Below are 19,807 nucleotides of genomic sequence, written 5' to 3' on the forward strand. Positions count from 1 at the left end.
GGATTCTTATTAACTTCGCCGTTTTAGTCGCTTATATTATAGTTTTTTCATATAATTTAATGAAACACGTCAAACTATTGTTTTTATTAGTTTGTTATATTTTATTGTCTTATTGGTGTGTTATCTCTCACCATGATTTAGTAAACTGTGTATTAATTTATCTTTATTTAGAAGCATATGGATTCTATCTTTATTTAGAAGCATATGGATTCTTATTAACTTAGTTTGCCATTTTAGTCCTTTATATTATAGTTTTTTGAATTTTCTTTTAATTTAATGAGACACGTCAAAGTATTGTTTTTATTAGTGTGTTGTATTCTATTGTTTTATTGCTGTATTATCTCTCACCATATTATTTTGCTTCTTATTCTATATTTAAAGCTACACCGATTTAAATTTCATTTTACAGATTAATTTTCTTCTTATTCTATATTTAGAGTTAAATTGAATTTATATTTAATAACATGTTTTTAGTGTCTTTCTCTAAACTTTATTTTACAGATTAATTTGCTTCTTATTTTATATTTACAGTTAGATTGAATTTATATTAAATAACATGTGTTTAGTGTTTTCCTCTCCACAAACCGAGTCACAACTATGAGATTTGAATTTTGGGTCATGCTCCTCTAGATATAGAAGACACTCTTCTTGTATACATGAATAATTTTTATGTCTATATAAAGGAACTACCATCCACCATAATACATGGGTACCCAACCATTGCAATTATTGCTCTAGTAGGATGTCCATTAGGTGCATGGGTCATTCAATTTCTCACTGAACACCTCTTAAACATGCAAATAACTCCATGAATGATTGCAAGATATAACAAGTGTAACAAATGTATCCACTCTTTGTTAATACCTATCCCTTTCATAAAAATAACTTGTATAAAGTGTTCTAGTTCCACAATATTAACATGAGTCCACAAACAACATATTATCCACTCATAAAGCGTTCAACATTGACATAACCCACTTGTCCATGAGTTAACACCTCCTCATACGGGTCCAACAATTCTCTCCTTTAGGGAATTTGTAAACCCATATTCCATGCGGACATGTATTTGATAGCATCGTGCTTAAGAAGGATAGGATGGTTAGTTTAGGTTATGCACCCAAGCACAACAATGCCGATCAAAATTTCCTAGTTAAGTTGAGCTTACTTATTCATCATAGACATTGAACTTTATAGCTCAAGCACAACATAAAGGGAGCCACTTGGTTATTGTCTTGGACACACTAGGAAATCCTCTATTTAACTTAGACACACCAATAAAGTTATCAATTTGGATGTGCACCAAGAAAGATATTCATCTCAACTCGGATATGCTATGCGATCAAATGCCTCACTCAGATACACAAAACAAGCCATCAAATCAGCTCCATGTTTTAATTATATAGGAGAAATTCTTGATGGAGAGAATTTCCAATATCCAACTAGTATTCAACAAACTCTAAAACAATAGTATATTCATATTTGTGTAGATAATTTGAAAAACCCATCTAACACTCTAATAACAAACCACTGAAAGTAGTAAATCATCTATATGGCACCAAAATCATACTTTCTAACACTTCCTCTTAAGGATAATGTTAAGGACATAAGAACCAACACTAGACACACATCATTTAAATTTTTACTTACATAAGGCTCTCATGGGTATGTTGATTGCATTATATTTAGTAGAGAAATACCCTTATGTAATTCCCCTTCTTATTAATCAAGTCACTAATGAAATTGTGTGTAGCCTCAATGTGTTTTGACATGTCATGAAATAAAATATTATCTGATGGCTTGACACATGATTGATTACCACAAAAAATACTGCTAGGAGTCCTCTCCATTATTCCAATCTCAAGAAGAAATTTATTAATCCATATTTCTTTACAAGTCCTACCCCACTAGCTATAATGTTAATAACTAGTTTGAGCATGATAGTACTTCCAATAATCATATCCTTCAAACAATAATAATGGTTGTGTTTCGTAATCTCATACAAAAGGAGATACAATAAATTTGTTTGTAATAGCTCTCTCATTCTAACAAAAAATTTAGGATCTGGCATTTTTCACTTATTGATGGTCATGCAATTGCTTCCTTACTCTCAAAAGACAAAATTAGAGTTTATATTCCATGGAATCCTAATCCCACATATATTTCAAACAATTCTTCTATATGATTAGATGAAAATATTTTATCTTTCCCCCAATCCAATATGGTATTTTTTATTGGGGGCCTGGTAGGTAGGGAAGGGGCATGTGGGGCTTCAATCTTCCAGATGGCATATGCATAACCTATTCATTGTCATAGTAGAAAACTAGTAACTTCTTCTTCGACAACTTGTCTGCTATCTTCTATAGACTTCTCTCAAGTCTTTGAACAACTCCCTCTCAAGAAAATTCAATTACAATAAAAAAAATGATAACTAGGAACCACTAGTACAAACACACTACACAAAAGTTACTTACAACAAATAATCCACTTCCTTTCCCTAATCCCAAACCTAGATAGGATTTACAATGTGGAATTTTCATGATCGCAACCCCTTCTCATGAGAATATACATGGTTTCTACACAAATTAAAACTATAGAGTAATTCGTTAACATCAAATAATGTTACATATTTCTAAACTAATCTCTACATTAGGATAGGATCTTTATTGTGGCGAGAGGTGATGTACAACCTAGTATAAGGGAAATGTTGTAGTGGCATAAACTTTTGTAAAAATTTACATGCCATTTTAGTTAAAAACAATAAAAGGTTAAAAGTAATATAGAGCGCAATATGGGGGAGATGTTGTAGTCTCCATAAATGAGTTTGAACATTTTAATGTTGACTCAAATAATAATATTGGTGGGCCTCTAAATTAGACAGAATTAAGGCCCATATAACCATTCTTAGGCACTCGGAGGTTTATATAATATTGACGGGCCTCTAAATTTAGAAGTATAAGATTATGTATTAAATTAGTTTGTTGTTTTGGATATTATGTATTAAATTATAGTTATTTCATTTAATTTAATGAGACACGTCAAATGACACACGTCAAACTATTGTTTTTATGAGTCTTATATTTTGTTGTTTTATTGGTGTATTATCTCTCACCACATTACTTTGCTTTTTATTCTCTATTTAAAGTTACATTGACTTAAATTTTATTTTATATATTAATTTGTTTCTTATTTCATATTTAGATTTAGATTGAATTCATATTTAATAACATGCTTTTATTCTTTTTTTCTTTATAAACCGGGTCACAACTAGGGGATTTGCTTTGTAGGTAAAACAAACAATTAGTTCTAGAAGATCCCACAATTGAGGAAGGATGTGGAAGCAGTTGAAGCAATAAAGTAAATTGTGTGGCTCTGGAAAATTTTAGAATATTTGTAGGAGAAACAAGTACATTCAACTCCTCTTTTGATTGGCAACACTTTTTCAATAAATTTGGCGAAGAACCTAAATTTCCATTATTGAACGACACACATGTTGGCATTATGAGACAAGTGTTGTCCTTGATGGAAACTCACACAGATGGTAGATCATAGTGCAACAGGTCAGTAGCAAAGAATTGATGATCAGACTACAAAGAATGAAGAAAGAAGAGTATATACGCAGGTTCACTATATACCAAGTAGGGTATGCACGCAGGTTCACTATATACCAAGTTGCATATACGCAGGTTCTCTATATACCAAGTAGGGTATACATGCAGTTTCATGCACGGAAAAGCGCGTACATGTCAGAAAGCTTACCTTTGGTCCGTGGTAGTTGGTCCTCGGTATTTGAACCTATGGTTTTGGACCATGGTATCTCGACAAGTGTGTTGATCCCAAGTATTGGGCTCTTGGTATTGATTCATTATGGTTTCTGACCGTGGTATTGAGAAAGGCCTAAGACTATAAAAGGAGAAGAAGATCATTAGGCATTAGCATCAAAAAGTCTTGAATATCTGAAGAAGTATGAGATCCAATATGCAGGTTATGGGTTGATGATGCATTGCTTGATCTGAGCTAAGGAGGGATTCCACCGGTTGATGGGGAACAAGAACTAAGGAGAGATCAGGATCAAATGGTTTGAAATGAACTATCTCTATATGATTGATTATGTTTATTCTAGATCTGTATGCTGACGCATGCAATGATCTGAACTGGGTATAACTTAAGTTTGTAATCACTGCAAGTGATGATTGAATATTTATAGATCTGTATGCGGGTTGGCTTTCGTATAAGCGCGTATGCACGCATGTCGAGTTCATTGTAGTAGCGTATACCTTTTTGAGCTATGATATTTGACTTTCAGGTGGTTGTGGTTGTTAAAGGGTTCCGATGACAGTTTAAAGGTGTCAGTATTCTACATATCTTGTTTGGCTGATTGTGTTTAGCTTCAATATTGATGGATGAGAACTAATATTGGATCAAGATCATAATGACTCATATTTATGAGATCTGATGGACTAGATCTGGGTGCTAACGCATATATTATCCTTGTATATGGCATGATCTGCGTATGTCTGAAGTCAGGGAGTGCAGCAAAGTTATGAATAAGTGATTAATGACATATACGCCGGTTCATCTTGATGAAGTTGCGTATACACGCAGGTTAGGCACTTCCAAGTAGCATATGCACTCTGATGCATGATTTTGATGGTACAGTTGGTTCTGATTGTTATTGTAGAGTTCTGCTCTGTGTTCTGGTGACTGTGTTGTTGACAGGGCTTCAGTGTTTCAGTGATTCAAAGATTGATGATGCGAGTATTGATTATTTTGTGCTTCAATGATATTTATGGGTCCAGTGTGAAAATTTGATGAAACGTGGCCTTCAGATTATGTGTTGTGCTTCAGGAGTATCCAGTCTGAAAATTTGTGAAATGTGGTACCCGGAAGAGAGAAGATTGTAGGCCGGCGCCTACGTACTAATATCTTAGCTAGTACAAGAGCAAAGGGGGATGGAGCTCCCTTCCAGGAGAGTCTGGAGAATGAGAGAAGGTTGTAGCCTTCCGTAGGTTGTAGCCTGCATGCTGGTAAAGGACTGCACCAGTACATTGTAAAATAAGTTTCTTAATAAAGGAAGATAGAAACAAATTGCAGCAGGTAGTTTTCACCCACGTTGGGTTTCCACCTTATATCATGGTGTTCATGTGTGCTCCTTGTGTGTGATGATATGTACTGTTTTAATACACCCACTTACTGTTCATATGTTTAATGAAGTTCTGATACACTAACTAAAGATCAACATTTAATGGATTAACTCAATCATAAGTATTTTGGATATACGCTGGTGGCTTTAGACACAGTTGCGTATACACGCGGTTTCCATTGAATGAAGTAGCGTATATGTATCTTAGTATGGAAATGAAAAAGTTTTATTGATCTGATAATATTGATTCACCCCCCCCCCCTCTCAGTATTATTTCCAACAACACATCAACACAAAGTGTCATCTGATTTCACATCATGTTGAGGCTAAGACTACCCATCTATGAAATTGCTCCACAAATGAGTAGATTGTAGACATATTCACTAAAATCCTTCTAAGAGAAAAGTTTGAAAGATTCAAAGTGATGCTTGGACTCAACAACATACCTTCATATTCAGGAGGGAATGTTGAAACCTAATCCTAAGGGCTTGGTAAAATTCATGTGAATATTCTAAATAGAAAAATAAGGAAGAATTGGAAGATTAAGAGACATTATAAGATGAATCCCAATAGTCTCCCTCTCCTTATATATTGATTTATCTTAATGAAATACACATTCGTGGAGTTACCTAATGCCCAATGTGATAACACCTTTTGTGGAATTAATTACCCCTTCAGTGGTACCACCAATACCTAATGACATTGGTAAAAATATCCATCCCAATATGGAATATCATCATGTCCATTTTCCCACATTGGTCATCACTGAATCACTTTCACCTGATTGCCTTGATATTAATTTTCCTTTGGATATGGGTGTCTTGGAGGTCAAGGCTCCACAAGAAATCCAAGGGAGACTATGCTTCATGTTGCTTGTACTCTCCCACAATTGGAAACTATGGAGATTGACATTTAAAATCTTGAATTGGGCCTGGGGGCATCTCTTGATTCACCTTTCGGCCAAATTAAGTCAAGGCTTTCTGGCATTGACTTTGCCACTAGATTATCCACTCTAACTTCTCCAGTTAATGAATTTTTCATATCTTCTTCATGTCTTGATCATCGATATCAAGGAACTACCTTAGCTCGTGAGACCATTCACCCTTTATGTCCTTTGGTTTTCCCTAACAACGTTATGTTCTTATGCTATACTTGGAATCGTAAACCTTTAGGAGCTTGGAATTTTCAATGGATGCGGCATGGCCCCATGATGGTGCACCATATATTTCTAGCAGGTGAGCATGAGTTTATACATTATAATCCTTGACTTGCGCCCAACAATGGGAACTACATTGTGTAACCTATCAGAGTATGCCATGCTTTTCATATTTGTATATATTTCACAAAAAAACTTTTCATGGCTTCCACTATTGCTCTGAGGTATATCTCTAAAATTGGCATATCATATTAGGATTCTCTGACATTTTTATTTCATTTTTTGCCTTCTTTGTCTACATTTCAACTTTCCTTAAGGACCACCACATTAGGTTTTGACTTTAACCATTCCTTTTTTCACATCACAACTTGTGTGATATAGCCTACCCTCGATCGACACCCTAAAATATCACTTGATTTTTCCTTCGTGCCCATGGTTCATCCATTTGTAGGTTCTAGGGTCCTCTTTAACACCTTCCATGACATAAAATTTTATCCCCATGCCTCTCTTTGTCTATCATTTTCTGCTATCGCCCTACAGGGGGTCCTCACACTTTTTATTATGTTACTTTATGATCACCTATGCTTATGGTCTTCAATGTCCTGATAGATGTCTTCATACCAATTATTTCCTTTATTTCACTCACTATATTTACAACCATACTTGACCTATTGCCTTTGCATTAGCCTTGCTTCAATATTGCAACCCTCCATCACCTTTTGGAGAGATCATTGTGATGAGTGAATTTTCATTGCTAGACACTTTGGCTCTGTTTTCTACCTTGTTTAGTTTAGTTCCATCACTACCCCTCAGAACAAGATGCATATTGTTATACTACTTGTCTATATTAAATGAAATTTCTTTTTTCCTTCTTTTAATGCTCATTAAATAATGAAAGTATCGAGCTCCTTTTGCTATATTTTGATGCTCACTAAATTTATACAAAAATATTGATTTCATTTTGTTCTTCTTTTCGTGACTTGTTAAACCCATGAAAATCCCAAGATTCTATTACTATCCTATTTTCATGCTCATAAAACCTATATGAAAATGTTGAATTGTTTCTGTCAGTTCATGTCCATTGGTTAAATTGAAAGTTGACGAATGATGTCTTGTCCATTATCAATCTCATTAATCCATAAGAATTTCATGAGTTTTCTTTTATCTATTTTTTTCCTCAGTATAAACTTCACAAAAAAGGAATATATTGAGCTTACTTGTCTTATCTTTTGTGCTCATTAAACTATGAAGGGGATACACTAGGGGCAGGGGGTTTCTTTTCTATCGCATTTCTATTATGGTAGTTTGTTTTTTCTAGAATTCTTATTCACACCTTCAGCATGAGTCACATCACTCTATTCCATGAATCGATATCTCACGCGATTGGTTACCCTTCCAATCCATAGGCTTTGGTGATGCCTCTTGTATCACCATCACGTTTGTTGATATTCTTCATTATCTACTACACACTTCACTATTGTGTCATGCCATTATATGTTCAAGGGAAGTCTTAGTCAAACATTGACCATATGAATGTATCATTATACTTTTTTGTTGGCCATCCCTATGTCAGTTTACAACACTTCTTCATTTTCTGTCATCAAAGACCTTATCTTCGTGTTAGTTTCATGTTGATGATGGGAGATACATTAAGGACCTCCTTTGAAGAATCTCTTACCATTGAATTTGGAACCTTACTTGGGATGTGGATCTACAAATAATATATTACCTTGGAGCTTACAGTCATCAGTGGCAGGTTTCCTCATGTTTTCATTAGGCTTTCATCATTGGCCCATGTTGACTGATTCTACACAGTGCTCAACTTGAACTCATTAATTTTCACTTTGTATATTTTTCTAGGTACCTTTGGATACATTTTCATTATCAATTGTATCCATCACATTTATTAATGATATACATCAATTCCTAGTAATTAGATAGTCTCCCTACATTCTTAAGATCATCTCATTCATTAGCATGTAGTAGAGTCATACCATTGGGGTGTGTATCGAAGAGCTTAGGGAATTGAGGCCACTTAATTCATGATCATCTCCTCCCCATGTTGTGATTGGAGACTATATTATGTACTTTGAGGGCCATCATTAGGGTCCTTCACATTAATGTCCATCCCTACTGATAGCTATTGTGCCTGAGATCTACATTGCATCACGACTAGTTCTCGATTACATTAGTCCACATTATGTTATGTGGGAATTTATGATATATTCTCTTAGTACTAAATGTGGGTATGCCTACCTCAGCGATGTACTTATTTATGTATCTCACCATCCTTTTGAGTTTCTATAGGTCTCTTATCTGTGATCTCTACTTGCCTCTTTCACTAATCTAGTTTTTGTAATTTAATTCAACCATCATATTCTCTTATCAAATCGTACATTAGGAGGAGTTTTCTAAATCTCTTAAAGTCACCTATAGGGTCGAGAAGAAAGCCACAACCATTTCCAAGCTAGAGGATCAAGTTGTGATTGGTGAAATGTAAAAAAACAAGTGTTTTGAGGGCTCAACACTCCTTCTCAGTTGTAGTAATTTAACAAGTGGACCTATCAACACTCCCTCCTAGTGTTTCAGACTGAAATAGAAGGCCATCAATGCCCTCTCTAAACTAGAGCACCAAAACAGTGTCAAAATTTAACTGGATAAGAATATATTCAGATCAACTTGACAACTTTAATTAAAATAAGCATTACTGATTAAAGTAATGATTTATTTCATATATCTTAATAATCACCTTAATACAATCAAATAATGTAGGTGAATTGAATTCCAATCATGATGGAAATCTATATAATTGGGGTTCCTCACTGGTCACAGGGAGACGAAACGAGTTGATGCCAAAATTGTCAGTGCCGCACCCATGATAAATTTGTGTAGTGGGCATAGAAGTTAGGGATTAAGTCAAGGACAGAGGCTTAGAGGACTCATTAATGTACTCTAGTTCAATTCAAAGACAATAGTAACAATTATTTTCCCCATTCATATCTTGTGTTTCTTTGATTATGTTACATGATTGATGTATTATGTTGTACTAATTTTGTTTTGTATGAAGATTATGTTGGTCTCTTTCTGGATGTGCAGGTGATATAGGAGATCCAAAAACAAAGATATCATTAGGAGATCTTCATATAATTGGCATCTTCAAAAAAAGTCAAGGAGCTAGCATTAAAAGGTATGTCTACTACCTCCTTGTAAATTTGAATGTGCTTGGGATTTTCTAGTTTCTTTGTCTCATTTCTCCATTCACACACACCTTCTAGGCAAGAACTTGGGCGAGGCTTACTGGGAATAAATTAACCTACTACTATAGGTGAAATTATCTCTTAACAATCCTTACCTATTTCACTAAAGGAATTCTTCATGTTTCCTTCTTTCTAGTTCGTAAAATTTTGAAACAATTATTCTTGATCTTATCTAATATGCCCTTAGGGAGATGTTTCCTTATTTCTAGTTCATAAAAAATTGAAGCACGTTTCAATGATCTTATCCAATATTCCCTTTGAGAGATAGGCTGAGTACGTCCTATATATTGAATTACCGTCCAAGAGAATTGAAAAAAAATAATCTCTCCCCCACTAGAAAGAATCATCTATGAGATTGAACTCAAGTTGTTGCTTTTGGAACAACCATAACTAATGATTGTTTTCATCTATTTTTTACAATAAAAGAGCATTAATTTGACAAAAATATACATTAATGTGAAATATACATTCACATTCAATGTTACCCTTTAGTTTGTTAATTTTCCTCTTTTTATAAATATATTAAGTTCTTAATATTTTACATCTTTTCCTTATATTATATGTATATTATTTTGTTAAATATTTTAAGTAATTTCCATCAATTTTTAATAACAACAATTAAATAAAATCACCTTTTTTTTTAATTAAAAATTAAAACCTTGCCTTGTATTTCACATTCATAGCACAAAATATATAAAAATTCATAGAGTTTGGGAGCGTTTCCACAGGGAAACCAATTCCTCTTGATAGTAAAAGAAACCTTGCCACATGACAAGCTATGATATTTTAAGAATCCAAGAAAATGTAACTGATAGAAATAGTAGAAAATCTTGGTAGTTGATGTTATTAAGAAAAAAATATTGTTACTTTCCAAGGCACCACCTTAAAATGGGCCACACCTATGACCCTGAATACAATTAATAAAACATATAAAGATATAAATGCGATAATTATTAAGATAAATATATTAAGGGATGTACTCCAAGGGGGGGATTGGTGGTTCTAAACTTACCCCCTTCTTGCACTGACCAATAATTTATGAGCTCAGAGTATTGGATAAAATGGTTGAATGTAGGAGTAGGTACTTTGGAATCAAGATCGGATTTTCCTAGGAGCCCTTTGAGCCCCTAGAGCCTTCATGATCATGTACATATTCAACTCCCTCTACTACCTATTGAATAAAGATTTGGATATTGAGGACCCCCTTAAAAAAGACATCAAATTTACCTTCAAAAAGTGAGAGTTATTTTTGAAGCTCCATAATCTCATATTGTTCATAGCCCAATTCTTTTTTACTACTCTAAAGTAAATTTTATCCCTAGTATTGGAATTTTTGGGGTCCTTGGATCGACCTTGAGTTTCCATTAGAATACAAGTTGTATTTGTGCTCTTCCATAGCCATTGATCCTCCATATGGACCTCATCTATGGCATCCTTTCCATCCAATAATTGTCAATATAGGAATTGGTTATGTGTTCGCACAATCTCCTCTTTTGCATGAGTCACATACCACTGCAAACAACCTTGATTTCAAGCTATGCCTCAAAAGCCAAACATAAAATTTTCCCATTTTCCATTCCTTTTATGTGTATATGTTATTAAAAATAAACCCCAAGCAACAAAATAGTTCAATTTATAGTCCATATATGAAGATGATAACATATTCATCATGATTTTTTTCTAATCGAGCTAAATCCATGATGATAACCCATTGGGGATCATTTTCACATCTGACCAACCATGATGGAAATTAGGTTCCATTTGCCCCTTTCTTATGCCATAAAAGGCCATAATATAGGAGCTCGCATCTAGATACAAGGGTGTAATACAATTATAATGAAGGCAACAATCCAAAGGAGCCCATACTAGAAAATCTGCTCAACCTCCCGATGACCGTTAAAATTGTCATCCACACTTTTGACATGTTCTGCCACCTTTCCTTCCTTTCTATGCACCTTGACATTCCCCAATCCTAACAGCTCATTTTGGGAGTTGAATCAATATTTAGTTAGAATCAAAAGTTAGTCATATTTGTGTGGGTGTGGGATGTCTTTTAGTAGGTTTCAGATTTGTAGGGTGGGGTTCTAGCTAACACTTTGTTAGCCAATTGTTCTTTGGAATATTACTTATGTGTTTAATATGTTGGGGGATGACTATTAGGAGTTCATTAAATAATTGATCAACTTTATCAAAGATCATTCTAAGTTTCTAATTGCTTAAAATATTAAGTGTGTTGGATCCACCCATGAGCTTGAAAACTACTTGTATTAATAAGTATCAATCTCCTTTAATGATGAGATAAGTGAATCCTTGATCCATGGCCAACTAAAAACCCCTAATGAGACTTTCTAATTCATGATAATTATTATAATTATATCCTATCCATTTATAGAACGTGCATATAACTTGACTATTATGATTTTGAAATATTCCTTGCACACTTGTGAATCCTTTGTTCATGTTGGAGGCCCCATCAAAGTTCAACTTCATGTGGAGGATAGGAGGGGTATCCATTTATCCAGTAAGTGGACTCCTTTTGGGATTGATTGTTGAGTAGATCAATGTAAGGAACCAAAAATATTGAGTTCTTAAAGGATGGTAATCTCTAACCTTGATGTCTTTTTGGTTTTAGGATCCCACATTCTCACACCAATCATTCCTATAATTATTTTCAGAATAATATCACATATTGTGACCTTATGAAGGCCTTGGAATTAGATATTCTCCTACTTATTTCCTTCCACACATTCCATTACATAAATCCGTATAAGGAATTCCAATGTAGGTTAAGAATCCCATTGTAGAAGGATCATTCCTCCATTGATATAGGGTTTCTACTTCATATACATATAATTGATCTTATTAGAAAAATAAAATCACACCTTTGTCCCATAACTGACTATATTCCATACGAGATATAAAGCTATGCTTTTTTTTCCTTATTTCCACAACACAAAGGACACCTTCCTAGACTCGAAAAACACCATTCAATAAATTTATCCAAATTTAATATTTTCTTTAGCTTGAGTATAAATAGAAAGGTTTACATTTCTCGCCACAATTCTAGATTATGCACTTTGTCCCATTACTGATATTGCCTTGCTAGAGGCCAACCAACTATCATTCTATAAGCCTCATTTATATGGAACTAACCATCCCCATGTTATCTTGGTATTATGAAATCATCATCCATACTTATTGTAATGAGTCAATAATGGATAGTCCCATCCATTGCATTTTGGTCTCCCTCCCCCCATTGAATATGTCATTTCTCAAAAGAATCCAATTATGCATTCCAACCTGAGATTCATCCATGGTCTATTCTTATTATTGATTAATCTTAACCCACATATAAATTTTTATCGCTTGTTTACTTGGGGTTAGGTGCTACCTTTTAGATAGGATAGGTTAATGTTTCATTATGTCTGCCTAGAAGAAGAATGAATGTATGTTAGATACCTCCTAGAAATAATGGTTCTAAGTTCTTACTATTTTTCTAGGCATTATTCCATATGATTGATATGAGGGACTCCCCATTCATGTAGAACTTAGATGTTTTTGATATGCGAGGTGTGTAATAAAACCTCTATATATTCATCAAAATTTTAGATTTACTCTTTAGCCATGCCACCAATGTTTTGTAGCAAACACATTTGCCATTGGGATAGGGTCTCTTGTATTTAGACTAATAACTTCTCCCTTTGGATAACATACCTTCTCATAAGATATCAATGCCCATTTCCTTTCTTTTTGGGTGCCTCCCCATAGAAAATTTTGTCGTATGTTCCTAATTCTTTTGATCACATTAATGGGAGCTGTCAACATAGAGAATAGATACAAAGGAATAGAGTGAGAAACTTTTTTAATTAGAAATATCCAAAGAATAAGAGAGAGGGTGTTATGCAAACAACTCAAAAAATAAAATAAAAGATAGACCAATGATGTCAAAATCATCATCTTCGAGGGGCAACCTCTTGTACATTACACAAATGAACAATTCTTGGATGATACAAATGACAAGACCTCCTTTCTATATATAGGAGTCTATGCGGTCTCGATACAATCGGAGTGTACACAAAAATAATATTGTAGGGGCACAACAATAACAATAGTGGGTTTCTTTGGTGCAAAATAATAACAACATGTAGACTATATGGGCACAAAAATATAATAAGGTGGTTGCAATAATAATAGTAAGGGCTTAAACTAGTAGTATAGGGCCTAACATGCCCCTCTCCTTCAAAAAGTGTTGTCCTCAATGCTTGAGTAGTTTTGGATGCTTATGTATAAAATTTTCATCCTCTCATGTGGAATCTTCAACGGGTAAGTTCTTCCACTTTATGAGATACTCTGAAATTAATCGATTTCATAGCTGTCGATTTCTTGTTTATGTGACTTATTTGGGTTCCAATATTATTTCCCTTCCTCGTCAAGGTCTGCAAATATTGTTCGAATTGGGATCTTCTCACCTATAAACTTATTTAAGCATGAAACATGGAAAACTGAGTGCACTCAGAAATATGCAGGAAGATTAAATTTGGGAGTAGTCTACCTAGGCGGTAGAATGGCTCGCTTTCCGTCACCGGTGGAAAATTGTCCGGCTCAGGCCACCGAAAATGTCTTCACCCTCCACCACCCTCTCGGAGCTCCGCCACCCTCCTTCTCTGCCACCCTCCCTGGCAATCCTAACATTACCTGCGAGAGCCTGACAAGATATCCGATTCGGATGCAGAGAATGGGGCCTGACATCCCCTGACAGACTACCTGCGGTGTATTGTTCGGGACTCGGGAGCTCCTTATTCCGGTTCCATTCAAATTGTCACCCACGCGGGTATTACCCTCTTGCATAATCGCCAAAATTGCAATGCATAATTTCTGACCCGGAGAATGGCGTCCTCAGGTCTCGACATCAACACCATCCAGCTGCCGGAGGAGGAGATAGAGGGCGCAGAACATCTGAAAATAGAAACTTACATATCTAAACTTTTGGAGAAATCGAAAGGATCAGTGAAAAATGCTCTAACATCCCTCGTCCACTCTGCCTCTCCCGTCTCTGCTTTCATCACTGATGTTTTCTGCTCCACTATGTTCGGTGTGGCCGCCGAGCTCTGTATACCCACATACGTATTCTTCACTTCCACTGCTTCTATGCTTTCAGTCACGTTATCTCTTCCCAAGCTTGTCTCGGAGATCCCAATTTCGTTTAAGGATGTAGATTTTCCAATAGTGTTACTGGGCATTCCGCCGATCCCTGGCAGTGATATGCCGACTCCCCTTCAGGACAGGTCGGATGAAGCCTTTTACTGATTCCTCAACCATTGCTCAGCATTTTGGTAAACACGTTCGAGGAACTAGAGGCTTGTCTCGAAGATCCCAATTTCGTTTAAGGATGTAGATTTTCCAATAGCGTTACCGGGCATTCCGCCGATCCCTGGCAGTGATATGTCGACTCCCCTTCAGGACAGGTCAGATGAAGCCTTTTACTAGTTCCTCAACCATTGCTCACGTCTGTGGGAAGTAACGGGCATTTTGGTAAACACGTTCGAGGAACTAGAGCATGAAGCGATCAAAGCTCTTGTGGAAGGAAAGATATCTAATCCCACGGAGGAGATTCGTCGAATGCCCCACATTTATCCAGTTGGGCCGCTCATCTCATCATCGTCGCTTGAACTCAACGATGAACTTGTGGAAAACAGTCTGGTTGTTCAATTCAATTAAGGTATATCGTTGATTCTCTGGATACACCGCGGCTGCAATAGCTCGTCCCCGATCGGAGTAGTCTGTCAGGGGACTGCGGCACAGACGAGGGAAAAGGATTACAAGGAGCCGGATCCCGCGCCACTGTTCGAACTCGGGGAGTTGGCGTCATGGTCCTTCTGGAGGGCGGGAATTGCAGAGTTCATGGCGACTTTCTTGTTTCTTTACATCACGATCCTCACGGTCATCGGTGTCAAGAGGGTCGACAATGTTTGCACTGGATCTGTTGGAATTCAGGGTATTTCATGGGCTTTTGGGGGAATGATCTTCTGTCTTGTCTATTGCACAACCGGTATTTCAGGTGGTCACATTAACCCAGCAGTGACCTTTGGGCTGTTCTTGGCCAGAAAGTTGTCTCTGCCCCGGGCTATGTTCTACATGATATGTCAGTGCTTGGGAGCCATCTGTGGCGCTGGTGTTGTGAAGGGCTTCATGGAAGGCGAGTACCAAGCGGACGCTGGAGGTGCTAACTCTGTGGCTCATGGCTACACCAAGGGAGATGGCTTGGGTGTTGAGATTGTGGGAACCTTCGTTCTGGTCTACACCGTTTTCTCTGCTACCGATGCCAAACGAAGTGCCTGGGATTCTCACGTTCCTCTGCTAGCACCACTTCCAATAGGGTTTGCAGTTTTTCTGGTTCACCTTGCCACAATTCCCATCACTGGAACTGGCATCAACCCTGCCCGAAGCTTGGGAGCTACCATCATCTACAACAAGTCTCATGTTTGGGATGACCATTGGATTTTCTGGGTCGGTCCATTCTTGGGCGCTGGCTTGGCAGCTATTTACCACCAGATGATCTTTCGTGCCATTCCCTTCAAAACTCGCTCCTAGAAACAGCCCAGCCTAGCCCAGCATATTGGAGAGGGGGCTTAAACTTTAAGGCTGAGAGGTCTGTTAACGCATGTGTATTGTCTTCTGATAAATGGTTTTACATGATGGATGATATCCATATATTATGTTTTAAGTGTGATTTAGGCCATCGGAAGCCACTGGCAGATTTTGCTCTCGTGGGCTTCAGTGGAGTGTATTATTCCTCTCACTGTAAAATAATGGACACTTTGGTTGTTGCACTTAGTGGGTCTGCTTTATCTTCTTTTTTAATGGAAGTTATAGCCAGTGTGGTTGAAAAAAAAGTCTAGTTTCTGGAACAGCTAATTTTGGTTTCTGAAACGAGTTTAATGAACAACAGGTTTCTTTTCATTTATATAACATACATTGTTATTGTTATAATGTTATTATCGTGCCTGAATGATATAGTGTGTTCATTCCTTACCATCTGTGAGTGATTTAATAGCTTTAATCGTTATCATCATCTTTGAATTTTATAAAATCTTCTGTTTCTGTCTTCATTGCATTCTTTCCTGATATCTACAATGCAAAAGAAAAAATAAGTGAGCCATCAACAGCAGGGGCTGTCATAAAATGTCATGCACAGAAGAGGATTCAGGGTACTCCCCACTTGAGAGAATATTTACAGGATGTACCCACTTTTGGAAATCCTCTTATGCATAACCAATATTTTTCGCCCCATTGAAGGGTTTTTTGTGACTGAGAACGATATGGTAATGGAGGACATTGTTGTGGATATGCAGACAATGTCAAGGGAAACACAAGTACTATATCACATAGCAGGGCCTCAGTCTGAGATACGTTTTAGTCCTGATGAAGTCCATGTCGCCATTGTTACATGTGGGAGGTTATCACCTGGCGTTAATGCAGTGATCAGAGAGCTTGTAATTGGTCTCTAGTTTCGGTATGGAGTAAGGGATATAAGAGGAATCAGGTCAGGCTATCGTGGGTTTTATTCATCACTACTCCTTTTCATTATGAATCAACATGTCTCTAGTGGAATCATATCCACCAATAATGTTTCCTATTATGGTCTTTGCCAAGTCAATTGATTTAGAGAATGACCCCAGGTCATTTATGACTACTATGAGCAAAAGCTTGAGCGAGTGAACTGCGATGACAAATTCATAAATGGTTAGTACTGACCTCCAAAGCCAAGGTGAGAATGTCAGTGCTTGATAAGAATGGAGCTACATTTGAGCCCTTGGCTTATGAGCTCAAAATTGAACTCAAATCATAAATAGACTCTACTTAATGTCAATAGAATTCTTACAGATCCCCCCACACCTTGATGGCTATTAGTACTCTGCTTCTAGCAGCTAATGAGGCTAAGGCAACCAATGTTGTCGATAACTGGCATTCTGCTTGCTGGCTACTAGAAGGTCGTGGATGAACGCTACCTATGGCATTGCTGCTAGCAACTAGCCCTCATCTAGTCAATTACGTACTTACCTCTAGTGATTCTAAAAAATGAGATGCAACCAATGCGCTTATTTGCCATTAACTCATGATTTACTCCTATTTTAGTTGATCCACATGGTACTTAATTGCTTTGCGCAAGAATACCAATTAGTTCTTGACTCAATAGTTCTTGAATCTTCAAAGTATCAAGATTCATGTTAGCACATCCAAAAAGTCATTGTGACATGTCGCTGTCTTTGCCGTTGAACCTTGGTGTGTGGTCTGGCATGCCACATTCTTCACTGCTGAACCACAACCCCATTAGCCTTTTCATAGATAATGGCTAAATGCTATAATGTAATTACAATCTGATGGACTTAGAACCTTTAGACCTTCACGAATTATCAAGGGATTACTGGCCAACCTGTTTTTATGTGGTTGACATGATTTATTAACTTGACTGGAGATGCTAAGTGAAATTTTCAGGATGCAATTTTTAATATGAACCCCATGAAGGGTATCCTATTTATTGTTGTGAGTGTTTTATAGAAATCACATTTTCTGATATCTCCAAACTTCAAAGTGATTAACTGATTGTCTTGTCTTAACTTAAACAGGTGCACGATTTGATTGATAACAACTATAATATATGTGTGAAAGTAGCTCATCTGCAGAATAGGCACTATTGAATGATGAGCATAAAGTAACAGGAATTGCCACAAAATCTGAGTAGGGCAGTGAACCTCTCCACTCATGTTTAGATTCCAACTCGAATGACAGTTAAGATGAATGATTTCATAACTGAAGCCTTCAGACCTGGCTATAATAATCATAAAGCATACATGTATCAAACCCAATTGGGCTATCAAGCATTATTGATTGATAAAGACACCAAATCTCTATAAAATTCACAGAGCTGTTGAAATAGTTCCCTATTAAGCAGATGTGAAATCACTACACATCATAACTTGAAGTCCCTAGATTTATTAATGAAGTCTTCTTGTACGACTAATAAATTTATCTGAGCTCAGATATAGCTAGATTTCATGACGTTAGAATTAAGAGGGCATAGATATGCTTCATCTGGGTCATTAAGGGAATTGCTTCATCTAGGTCATTATCCATATCTAACACAAACAAATATTGATTTCAAAGTGGTGTTTTCCAAGAATGTATATGAATAATGAAAAATGCACCTGTCTAAAGCTATCATGGCTTTTTTTAATTTAACATTCCATGTAAACTGATAAAATAAACTAACAGTTGTTTATTCAAAGAAACTCAGTTAACGAGATTAATATGTTTCCAGAGGCACAAATATGACAATTATCGATAGTACATAACACAAACTTAACCTGAAAATGTGTACTGAAGTTTCAATGGATGTTTCCAATTCAACTATAACTGGGCTTCAATTATTGACTTCGAAAAACCACAAATCTACATCTGGTCATCTTATACCCATGATTTGAGAGATTCAATCAATATTTAACAAAATATATTTTCTATATTTCCCAATCATTTGTGTCATGAGATGATATAAAACTATGATGATGTCAACATTGTAGTATGTTACTATGCCAAGAAATTTGAGGCGGGAGGCCTATAACCCTCCTCAATGTCTCCCACAAGGTTATTACAAACATTTTAAGAAAAATGTCATAGTGACCAAATCACTCTTTGTTTAATGCTTCAGAAAAGCAAATAACCGTATTCTATTACTGTGCCACAACTAAATGATATACAGACAAAATCAATAAGAGCCATGCTAAATATGAGCTATAACTCATTCATATAGTTGAATTACCAATATCAAGCCATTCATAGGCAAATATAAAAGAGATTTGTTCACTTCCATTCCAACACTGTTTGTTCACTTGATCAAATCCTTTGACAGTCTATTACCCACTACAACACTGTTTGTTCCTCTGAAGATTCATTTGCAGATTTCAAGAATCTGTTCACTTCCATTCCTGCCCTTCCAGAGATGTAGTGTATAGATACAAAAGGAAGTTACAAATTTACAACATACACTTTTTAAGCTTGAAATGAAGCCATAGAAAATGGATGCACCGTTAGAATTATTATTCAAAATTTCTCATTTTGTGACCAAATCACTCTCTTTGTTTAATGCTTTAGAAAAGAAAATAACCGTATCCTATTACCGTGCCACAACTAAATGATATACAGATAGAATCAATAAGAACCATGCTAAATATGAGCTATAACTCATTCATATAGTTG

General features: G+C 36.1%; 1 pseudogene; it reads left to right on the forward strand.

Moving 5' to 3' along the window:
- Positions 1-14,440: 14,440 nt before the first annotated feature.
- On the forward strand, positions 14,441-16,337 carry LOC149169468 (putative aquaporin PIP1-5 pseudogene; annotated as a pseudogene).
- Positions 16,338-19,807: the final 3,470 nt, after the last annotated feature.

This window comes from Pinus tabuliformis, chromosome 4_2, assembly GCF_031772625.1.
Source record: "Pinus tabuliformis cultivar Carrire ecotype Pingquan chromosome 4_2, CPIR1, whole genome shotgun sequence".
Lineage (NCBI taxonomy): Eukaryota > Viridiplantae > Streptophyta > Pinopsida > Pinales > Pinaceae > Pinus > Pinus tabuliformis.